The sequence below is a fragment of the Oratosquilla oratoria genome, chromosome 39 (genome assembly GCF_046742065.1).
Source record: "Oratosquilla oratoria isolate Oo_2021 chromosome 39, ASM4674206v1, whole genome shotgun sequence".
Classification (NCBI taxonomy): domain Eukaryota; kingdom Metazoa; phylum Arthropoda; class Malacostraca; order Stomatopoda; family Squillidae; genus Oratosquilla; species Oratosquilla oratoria.
In genome coordinates, this window is record NC_134815.1 from 2,587,501 (window position 1) to 2,600,000 (window position 12,500).

A 12,500-nucleotide genomic window follows, 5' to 3' on the forward strand; every position below is an offset into this window, starting at 1 on the left:
CGCTCTATCTCTGTATACATCTAACTGTATCTCTTTTTCTCTATATCTCTATCTCGCTATTTCTATCCCTGTCTCTATGTCTCTTTATCTCTATATCTCTACCTGTATCTATCTCTATATATGTCTATGAATCTCTATCCATCTATCTCTATCTCTGTATTTCTATCTATCCATCTCACTATCTCTGTATCTCCATCTCTACCTTTTTCTCTATATCTCTATATGTCTATCTCTATATGTATATGCATCTATATGTATCTATCTATATCTATATTTATCTCGATATATATCTATTTATCTCTATCTCTATACCTACCCCTATCTCTATCTGTATATATGTATCTATCTAACTTTGTCTATCTATACCTATATCTATCTATCTATCTATCTATATATATATATATATATATATATATATATATATATATATATATGTATGTATGTATGTATGTATGTTTATGAATTTCTACCTCTCTATCCCTAACTTTGTGTATGTGTATGTGTGTGTACATGTGTGTAGCTACACAAACCACAGCAGATGTAAGCACAAGCCCAGCAGACACAGCTGTGAACAGCGTCTACGATCTTCCTTCACAGCCAAACATCGGACGATTCTTTTGGCGACGTGACGTCACACATCACGTGAGCCGTCAGTTGATCGGGCGATACTAAAGATAGAGAGAGAGAGGTAGATAGATAGATAGATAGAGAGAGAGAGAGAGAGAAAGAGCAATATCGGTTTCGTCACAAGTTACAAACAACGACGACGACGACGACGACGACGACGACGACGACAATGATGACGATGAGTCGGCACCGTGCCAAAACTGGGAGCGTCCCTGGTCTAGGCAGGCTGGCTGGCGCCCCGGACTGCAAAGAATTACCCAAAGAATTACCACGTACTGCAGTACCACACCCAATACCACGTACTAACCTAATTTCATTATATAATTCACCCTTAATACTCCACTGCAGGACCGGATCAATCCTTTGAGGGGCGATACAGCCTTTGTACCTTAATTCGGCTTGGTAAGGTTCTCTGCATGATTAGTTGCAATATAAAGGAAAAGGAAATTAATTCATGAGGTCCTATCTTTTAATTCTTCTATTCTTTACTTACAACTGTTTCAAATTCTAAGCTGTTCTAGGATTTAGTGTATCTGTACGTAAAAAATCAGTTTCTCTTGACATCTGTGAGACATGCTTTTTTACTTAATTTATTCCGTGCCAATTGTTAGCCAAAATGCAGTGAACCGTTAAAATCCTATACGTGATTCATTCAAGGTACTGAATCATGTGCTGGGCTTGTGATGGACATCTATTACCCTCGCGGATGAGAGGTCAGACTTCATATATGTAATCACGCACATATACACGGCTCGACGGCACAGTGGTACCGTTCGCATTCGCTACTCCAGCGGTCCGAGTTCGAATCCCGCTCAGGGCTGAAATAATTTACTCCAACTCTTTTGGACGGCGAGTTGTGTGTGTGTGTGTGTAATAATAATAAATAATAATAATAATAAAAGGTTTATTTCTATTACAGTGGTACACTGACAATATTACATTGGAAAAGTTGATTAAAGATATAAAACTTGGAATATATACATGGAGCAATTTTACAATGAGTTAATTATGTGCACAATAGATGGGATAGCACTGTTTTTGTAGCGGTCTGTCCTTGGCGCTTTGATTGGTATGAGTCTATTTATGTGTCTAGTGGCGTGGCGAGTTGGTGGAGCATCAGTGTGTGTGTGTGTGTGTGTGTGTGTGTGTGTGTGTGTGTGTGTGTGTGTGTGTGTGTGTGTGTGTGTGTGTGTGTGTGTGTGTGTGTGTGTGTGTGTGTATGTGTGTAAGGTCACAGTATTACCCATAGATCAATAATATATGAGCTCTGAGCTCCCATCCGGGAGGGTAACAGCTATCACGAGTCCAACACGTGATCCAAGACCGTAGTGAATCACACTTTACCAATTTATTTATCTATTTTATTATTATGCATATTATTATATTTTTATTTATTTGTTTATCTATCATTATTATTATTTTATCGCACCTGACCTAGTTATGGACCAAAAGGTCTCCTGTCGGCATGCTTCTCTTTTGTAATCCATTGTGCACACAAACACACACACACACACACACACACACACACACACACAACTCGGTGACGCGGTTGATAGAGTACTGGACTGCCAGTACGGAGGTGCGGCAGTACCTGGTTCGAATCCTGCCCAGGGTCGAAATTATTTCGGTATCGCTGCGCTTCGGGTCTTTACTCCGACTCTCGTGGGCGGGGAGTTGGGTGCGCGTGTGTGTGGGGGTCATAGCATTACCCATAGATCGGTCATACGATCTCTGAGTTCTCTTCCGGGAGGGAAATAGCTGTCGATCACGAGTCCAACACGCGATCCAAAGACCAAAGTAAATACATACACCATCTCCTTGCTAGAGGAGTCATGTCGCCTACACCTTACTTTCAACTTCGTTGTAGCGTAATTTTCTCATTCAGACCACAGGGACTGAAGCCAAATAAATATTTCGAGTAATAATTCTATAAATAGCCAAACTTCAGTTCCCCACACCACTTCTGCGTTCAACAGGCAGTGGGGAAGTGCGGTCAACAGGTTGTGGGGTGGTTCAGGAAACTGTCAACAGGTAGTGGGCTGGACAATAGGCAGTGGGAAGGAACAACAGGTAGAAAGGAGACGGTCAACGATCTAGGCAGGCTGGTTTACTTTGGAACAGGAAATGGACACCGTCATTGTCGGCTCAGTTTGAAGCTGGTGGTCAAAAGGTACCGATCAATGGCGTTCAATATCAACATGTACTTGTTCTGTTTCTTTTTTCTTTTATTTTCTATTATTTTTTTCCTATTCTTTTATTTTCATTCCCAGCATATCGTTAATATCATTATCCGTGTTTATTTATCTATTCACTTATTTATGTATTTGTTTATCGTCTTTAGTAATCCATTATATATGAGAACTATACAAATACATTGTTTATTGTTAAATTCATGTAATACGTTAAGAAAAATCAGTTACAGAAAAATAATAAATAATTATATAGGTATATAAAATAGATTCTCAGAAACGACAAACTTACCCAGGTGTTTTAAAGAAAACCGTTATGTTCAAACAAACCTCGCCATTTTCCCAGTTACCGGTAGACATAAGACAGTTGGTGTAGTCATAGCCTACACCTTTTGTCACCTACGTATGAATAAAATCGAATAGCGGTAGCCTAGATAACCACAAGTCGATTAAGAAGGCTAAAGGCCAGGCCTGAATTAGTCATGCGTTAAAATAAACACGCGTTTGGAGCCATGATGCAAATATTGCACCTACCTTAGGCAATCCTCATAAAGGGAGCCCTATAGTAATTAAAAAAGAAAAAAACATAAATTTATTAAAGATAATGAAATATTACTGTTATTAAAGCATTAAGGATGTTTATCTTTTTTCGTTTTTTAATTATATATGAATGAATTATATTTCCAGTGCTCACATCAAACGGCTGTTGTTCTTTTGGACTGCAAATTAGTTCGTGAAACGGAACAACAATCTGGATAAGAATCTTACCCCCTACCCAGAAAAAACACATGAAGATAATAACAATAACCATAATAATGTCTTGATAAAAACAAAACAGAATATTTACAAGTGTATTAATAAATACTTTGGTAAAACTTGAGTCATTACATGTTCATACAAGATGATCGAGTAGAGATATACGAAGAAGGAAAATAATAAAGTAGAATCCTCTATGAAAGAGCTCCTGGCCCCTCACCCACAAATAAACAAATGAATAAACATATAAATGAATTAATATATATATATATATATATATATATATATATATATATACATACATACATATACCAAGGCTTTTTCCCCCTTACAAGGGAGGTAGCCAAAAAGGAAAAGGCATAAAATCCTTTCCACCCATTCCATCCCTGAATACACTCCACACCCATCCACCCTCCCTCTCATCTTAGCACCTCCTGGATGACGGGTCATCCCTGCACCTTGTCCACTGCCCTGGGTCACAAGCAGTGTCGCAAGACACAGCACATCCACAGCAAGGCCGCTTCATTAAATCGGCCATCCCCCTCTCCGTCCCCCCATTGCATAAAAGGAGAAGACGGGGAGAATCACTTCGGGCTGCGTCAAATTTTGCTCACACATACCACCTCACCCTCCATCCCCCCACCCATTCCACCTCATGCAATCACATCATCCATATACAACCATTCTCCATTCACCCCTGTCTTCTGTCCTCTCCCGTCCTTCCTCAACAGACATTCCCCTCTTCCCTGAAGCGCCCTTCACCCCATCCATCCACCTCATCCTAGGGCGTCCCTTCATGTTCACTCCCTCCACATCTGCCTTCCATACCTCTTTTACTAGTTTTTCTTCACTCATTCTTTCCATGTGTCCAAACCATCCTAATATTCTTTCATCAACCCTATCTCCCAACTCCCTTTCCACCCCTGTGCTCCTCCTCACCTCCTCATTTCTCACTCTATCTAGCCTAGTAACCCCCATCATACTTCTCAGACACCTCATCTCAAACACATTTAAACTCCTTCTCTCTTCTTCTCTTATGTTCCATGTTTCTGCCCCCATACAGTGCTGTTGGCACAATCACTCCTTCATAGTCTCTTCTTAGCATCTATTCCCAAATGTCTATTCCTCATTACACTCTTTAATCCACCAAGGCATTTACTCGCTTCTCTCAATCTACATTCTACCTCCACCTTCACTCCACCTTTTCCTGCCACATTTGCACCCAAGTATCTAAAACTATCCACTTCCTCCAGTCGCTCTCCCTTAATGCTCACTTCCAGTCTACTGCCACTTTAACCCCATGTACATCTCATCGCCTTACTTTTACCCACATTTATCTTTAGCTTCCTTCTATCACATACTATATATATATAGATAGATAGATAGATAGATAGATAAATGAATAAATACAAATAAAGTTAGTCTTGGATATGGGCCCAACGCCGAATTCAGCTCAGATGACGTCACTGCAGCGAAGACTAAGCAATAATATATAATCAGCGCTTCTGTCCTCGTGGACAATATTGCACAAGAGAAACAGTAAAAGTCTAAAAGCGATCAACATTCTTGGGTGGATTCAGGTCTCCAATGATAAGGCTGTGTAGGATGTCTTTCAAGTCCCTAATACATCGACTGCATCAAACACTCGGTCAATTCGTCATTTGGGGCTCCAGTGAAGAAATTGGTAAATATTCCTTGACGCTGAAATTAAAAACACCGAGGTGTTGAAGTAGAAAAATACGCAGTGTTTTTTGAAAGTCCCAGATAAATATAATCTAATCTGATTATACCATCGTAGTAGTTGTATCTTATTTCTACAGTCTACACTGAGAGAAAACACTCAGGAGAATTGAAGATTAAGGAAACTTTAGTACAGGAACGCGATGATGGATTACAGAAATATATCGGAAAGAAACCGTGAGGAAGATGAGTTTGGAGGGAAAATGAAAAGATAGTTGGGTATAAAAACGACTATTGTCAATCAACTCTCTCAGGAGTTCTGCGGAGGACACAAATTGCCGAAAATATTCGTCACAGCTTGGAAGGCGCGGGAAGGAGAGGCTTCGATGGCGTTTTAATTCTGATTTCGACCAACCACAAAAACGAGAAAGGAGTTGAATGTTTAGTAGTAGAGATAGGCAGAAAGATGGAGAAGTTTTAACGAGTGGTTAATAGTTATAAAAAGATTTAGTGTGAGAGAATATTGCACAGGAAGTGAATGTGAATATTAGAGTTTATGAGTGTGGGCGGCACAATGTGTATTATATTGCAGCGGGGAGCGGGTTGATTTCACTGATTGCGTGTTGCTTAGCGAATGTATGTTTGTATGTATGTATGTATGCACGTATATATATATATATATATATATATATATATATATATATATATATATATATTCGTGAAGTAAGGAGGCAGGTTTTCTTTGATGCATGTAGAATTAAATACGACAGCATTCTGACAATTGTTCAACTTTTTCTTAATGTTTTCTATTTGTCTTATCAACTTTTTTCCAGTTGTAGGGTGAGCTGATACAAGTTCTCCATAGTTTTCCATTTAATATTCTCGAGCTTTCGTCTTCAAAGAGACATCATCAGGATTGACAAAATTTCTGCAATAATGAATACAAATGTTGGTACATATAAGTTACAAAATAAATTACAAAAATACAAATACAAATATACAGGTAGAACAAAAGATATATAACGAGAGTTATTACTTACGTCTACAAGGAAAGTACAAATGATAGAGAGAAAGGTTTAAATACATAAACTGCTATCCGAGTTCCCATTACGGAGTCTGGCTGATCGTCTGAGTGGTGGGGGAGTGGGGGGTGGGAGGGGAGGGGGAGAGGGGACCTCAATGTAGCGATGTCTCAGGTTAGCGCTACTGTACAGCTTAATACTGGACGTCATGTCCGACTGAATATTTATAGTGGGGGCAGAGTCCCTGATGTGGAATGCCTCCAAGAGTTTCAACCTTCTAGGGTCCTCATTGTACGCAATAATTTTGGTACATTGAACTAAGGTGTCTCTGTCAATATTTCGATTGTGATATTTTGAATAATGGTCCTTGATCGCTCCGTCCTGTTGGTGAAAGGTTAGTCTTCGGCTGAGAGTACATCTGGTGTGCCCGACGTATGTGATATTGCGAGACGTACAATTCTCGGCTGGACATTTGAATAAATACACCACGTTGGCTTTAGATGTAAAGTCAGCTCGACTATTACAGTTGTTTTTCATCACCATTGAACAGGTTCTAGGGTTACGATAGTATATAAGGACTCGGATCTCATGGTTCTCTTTAGTGGGGTGAATTTTTTTTAAATTATGTCCTTGATATATATATATATATATATATATATATATGTATATATATATATATATATATATTATCAACCACAATGCACTTTAATTCTAAGCCATCAGCACTTGTTACGCGCTGACCAGGTTCAAGTCCTTGGTCGTACCACGTTTCAGTTTCTGCATGTTGCCTCCATCGGAACACCCAATGTTGATGGCTTAGAACGAAAGTGCATTGTAGTTGATAAAAAATGTATCGCTATTCACTGGGACCCATTCAGTGTTGTACACACACACAGACACACACACACGGCTCGGTGGCGGATTGGTAAAGCACTGGCCTCACAAGCCAGAGAACCGGGATTCGATTCCCCGGCCGGGCGGAGATAAGTTGGGTTTGTCTCCTTTCACGTGTAACCCCTGTTCACCTAGCAGTGAGTAGGTACGGGACGTTAGTCAAGGAGTTGTGACCTTGCTGTCCCGGTGTGTGGTGTGTGAGTGGTCTCAGACCTACCCAGAGATCGGCAAATAATGAGCTCTGAGCTCACTGCCGTAGGGTGGTGTCTGGCTGTCTCGACAGAGACTGCAGCAGATCCGAGGTGAACACACACACACACACACACACACACACACACACACACACACACACACACACACACACACACACACACATATATATATATATATATATATATATGTATATATATATATATATATATATATATATATATATATATATATATATATATATATATATGTATATATGTGGGTCTTTTCCATTTTTCGGCATGCAGAATTTTTAGGTTAGGTTAGGTTTCAGATTAATATTCATTTCTTACCTCTTTTAAGTTGTTGAAATCAACTGCATACCGTAAAATAGAAAAGATCCATATACAGTGGTACCTTGAGATACGAATTTAATTCGTTCTGTAACCATCGTCGTATGTCAAAAAAGTCGTATCTCAAAGCGAATTTTCCCATTTAAAATAATGTAATATGTATTAATGCGTTCCAACGATATGAAACCACTCCAAAATACAGTTAAATTACATATAATATAACAATTTGTATATAAATAAACTAGTAATAACACACATAATGATAAAATAACATATTGATGTATGATAAATGTCAATAAAATCAATAAAAAAGAAAGGAGTTTTACTGTACTGTACTTACCATAGTGACAGGTGAGGTGCGGCCTGGAGGAGGAGGAGGGAGGGGTGGCAGGGAATGATTTTATCTCTTTTTATTTACGTACACTTAATAACTAAACAAACACTTAATAAATAAACAAACACAAATGAAAACATTGCTAAACTAATTTATATATATATATATATATATATATATATATATATATATATATATATATATTGGTGAAGCGTGGCAGGAGATTCTCTCTGAGGCATATTCTGTTAAAAACGACAGCAAAAGAATTATTGATTAGTTTTTTCCGTGAGCTCTCAAGCTTGCGAAAAGTAGATTTTTGGTAGGGGGAAAGGGAGTAAATCAGATTTCCAAAATTCATAGGAAACACATAAGTTATAATAGACACAAAAGTATACCTGGAGAAAATTGACTCCATTCTAGAGGATAGGACTAAGTTCCAGCCCATCCAGAAGAACCCTATCCCGGAACTTACCTCGAAGGTCAACAAGATCATAGATGTCAACAACGCGGTTGCAGGTGGTATAAAATTCTGTAAATTGTCCGGCGAGTATAAACCTGGTTATTGTTATGGCAATGTTAAGACGCATAAACCCAACAACCCTCTTAGACCCATTATCAGCCAGATACCTACTCCTACATATCAGTTAGCGAAAAAACTTAATGAACTTTTAACCCCTTTTGTCCCCAGCAGATTCAACCTGGCATCTTCTCACGAGTTCATTGAAATGGTAAAGGACGCTCACAGCCAGGGATTCCTAGCTTCTCTGAATGCTGAATCTCTGTTTATTAATGTTCCTGTGGATAGAACGAAATATTTTATGTATGACAAATTTTACAGAAGCGGACCAGCCTCCGGACTTAACATACTTGAAGAACACCTACGGACCCTGCTTCAATTTTGCACCAAAGAAGCCCCATTCCGCTCTCCCCGTGGGACACTCTACCGCCAAATTGATGGAGTTGCCATGGGATCCCCCCTTGGTGTTCTGTTTGCCAATTTTTTCATGGGAACTGTAGAGGAATTTATTTTTAGTCAAATTGAAAAACCTAGCCTTTATTGCAGATATATAGATGATATATTTGTAAAAACTGACTCCCTTTCTGAAATTGATCAATTGAGGGGGAAGTTCATGGAGGTGTCGGGACTTAACTTCACCGTAGAGCACAGTGAAGGGGGTTCCCTCCCCTTCCTGGACGTCCTACTCAAGCAGACTAATTGTCCTTCTTTTTCTTATAGTGTCTACGTCAAAGAAACCAATCCCGGACTGTGCATGAATGGAGAGAGCGAGTGTCCTCAGAGGTACAAAGACGCCACCATTAGCGCCTTTTTCAGAAGAGCCCTCAGCCACTGTTCTTCTTGGAGTGACACTCAAAAAGAGTTTGATCGGGTCCACCAACTCCTTATCAACAATGGTTACACGAATCACGAGGTCCAAGCCAATCTTCGCAGAGTGATCGACAATTGGTATAAACAAACACGACCGACTACAGTAGGACACGAAGGGACCGCAATTAAGGTGTTCTACAAAGCTTGCATGTCTACCAAATACAAGGAGGATGAAAAGATTATAAAGAACATAATCTATAGAAATGTTGTCCCCAAAAAAGAAAGTGATAAATTGTCCTTCACAATCTTTTACAAAAGTAGAAAGACCTCTTCTCTACTTTTAAGGAACAACCCCGCTCCAGAACCCCAGGAGGTTCGTCAATCCCACGTAGTATATAAATACACATGCCCAGAGGAGGACTGCACGCCCCTTTCTGTCTACGTGGGAAGGACGACCACCACATTATCTAGAAGAATCACCATGCACTTGCAACACGGAGGACCCAAGCAACACCACTGGACCCAGCATCGACGCCACCTCGATAGGGAGACTATGGTAAAAAACACCGAAGTTGTGGCAAAAGAAGAGGACCCTCAGCGCTTGGCTATCTTGGAAGCCATATGGATAAAGGAGCTGCAACCTGCCATTAATAGGCAGGTAAATGATTTCGCCCTCCTCCCTAGCATGAAACCTGTTCGGAGGAGCCAGATGGACAATCCCAAGACATCGGGCTCTCCTTCCCGGAGGCTCCCCATTCCCCGCGAAAGGGAAGAACTTCCTACCATACGTCGTTCCCAAAGACTGAGAAGCAGATTGGCGCCGAACCCGGGAGTGACCTCCCCGAGTACCATTTCCGCCAACTTGTGATCTCTCCCAGTGTTTGTGGTCCTGCGTGTGACTTCCCCCAGTTGCAACACGGTGACTTCTCCCCGTGCTTCCCATTTCATTTAAAATATGCTCCCTTTCCCTTTCTTTTCACTTCAACTGAGGATGCAGAAAGATCTGCGAAACGTCTTGATAACTATTTTGTTGTGCTTGTATTTTGTTTTTTGCTGTATTTCTTGTATTAATTTCTTGTATTGTGTACTATACTTTTGTGTCTATTATAACTTTTGTGTTTCCTATGAATTTTGGAAATCTGATTTACTCCCTTTCCCCCTACCAAAAATCTACTTTTCGCAAGCTTGAGAGCTCACGGAAAAAACTAATCAATAATTCTTTTGCTGTCGTTTTTAACAGAATATATATATATATATATATTTTTTTTTTTCAATTTTGTAATCATCACTTAGGCTAATCATCACTTTCATCACTTTCATGTCGTGCCTTTTTGACCTCACTTTCCTGACTTTCATCACTTTCAGGTCTGGCCCTTTTGGTCTGACTTTCTGAGACCTTCACAAAGAAACGATCAAGAGAGGTTTGTTTCAGCCTCCTATTTAAAATGTTACGAAAGAATGCGAGACACGTATCATTAAATAAGGCACTCGCTCTCCCTGTACACAATTTCTCGGGGTGTCTTTTTTCTACGAAATCAGACACTTCCTGCCACTTCCCAAGGATATCACGAATTTCACGTGAAGTTAGTTCCTCCACCGGCTCGACCTCCTCCTCACTGCTGAGTTCCTGCATTACCTCCGAGTGGGAAATCGTATGCAACTCCTTCAGCGTGCTCCTCAACGAGTTCAGCAACATCTGCATCGTCTACCTCTAAGCCCATGGAGCGACCGATAGACACTATCTCCTCCTCAACAGATTGCAGTGGTTTGAATCCCTCGAAGTTTCGCTCTAGCACTGCATCTGGCCATAGTTTGCGCCAAGCCGAGTTCAATGTTCTTTTAGTAACACCTTGCCATGCAATATCGATTATCTTAAGACAGATCACAATGTTGTAATGTTCTTTCCAAAACGCCCTCAATGTTAGGTTAGTGTTTTCAGTCACTTCGAAGCAACGCTTGAAAAGATGCTTTGTGAAAAGTTTCTTAAAATTAGAGATAACCTGTTGGTCCATCGGCTGGAGGATAGACGTAGTATTGGCTGGCAGATACACAACTTTAATGAATTTGAATTTATCTAAAAAGTCATCCTCAAGGCCAGGAGGGTGAGCGGGAGCATTATCCAATAGAAGGACACACTTAAGTGGTAGACCATTATCGGTTAAGTATTCCTTCACTGAAGGACCGAAAACTATATTCATCCATTCAATAAAAAACTGACGAGTCACCCATGCTTTGCTATTTGCACGCCACAGAACTTGTAGTTTTTCTTTGATCACTTTATTAGCTTTGAAGGCCCTTGGGTTTTCTGAATGGTAGACTAGCAACGGTTTCACTTTGAAGTCGCCGCTAGCGTTAGAGCAAAGGGCAAGCGTGAGCCTATCTTTCATAGGCTTGTGTCCGGGCAGCTTCTTTTCTTCTGCCGTGATAAATGTACGCTTAGGCATTTTTTTTTCCAAAATAACCCAGTCTCGTCACAATTAAACACTTGATGCGGTAGGTATCCTTCGTCACTAACAAGCTTTTTAAACACCTTCACAAAGTTTTCAGCCGCCTTAATATCAGCACTAGAGGCTTCGCCATGACTAATTACTGAATGAATGCCAGTTCTTTTCTTAAAATTGTCAAACCAGCCACGACTGGCTTTGAACTCCTCACAAGCTTGCGACGATTCTCCCTCGGTCTCGGCTGCATCACGCTTAAGGTAATTGAAAATGGTGCTAGCCTTCTCATAAATAATACTTTCAGAAACAAAGTCACCAGCAAATTCCTTTTCCTTAATCCATAATAAAAGTAACCGTTCCATTTCATCATGCACATCAGTTCGTAGCTTCGAAATAATGGTGACGCCTTTGGAAGGCTGCAGCTTCTTTATGGCTTCCTTCTGCTTGATGATCGTGGATATTGTAGAAGGATTGCGGCCATATTCATTTGCCAAGTCGATGATACGAACACCACGCTCATGCTTCGCTATAATTTCATGCTTATCTTCCATCGATATCATTTTCTTAGGCTTTTTCTTTTCACCACCTTTGTCTTTAGCCTTGGGACCCATGGTTGATAACAAAATAAGGGTATATAATCCAAAATAAAACAAAACACAGGCACAAAACACAACGAATAAGCAAGCAT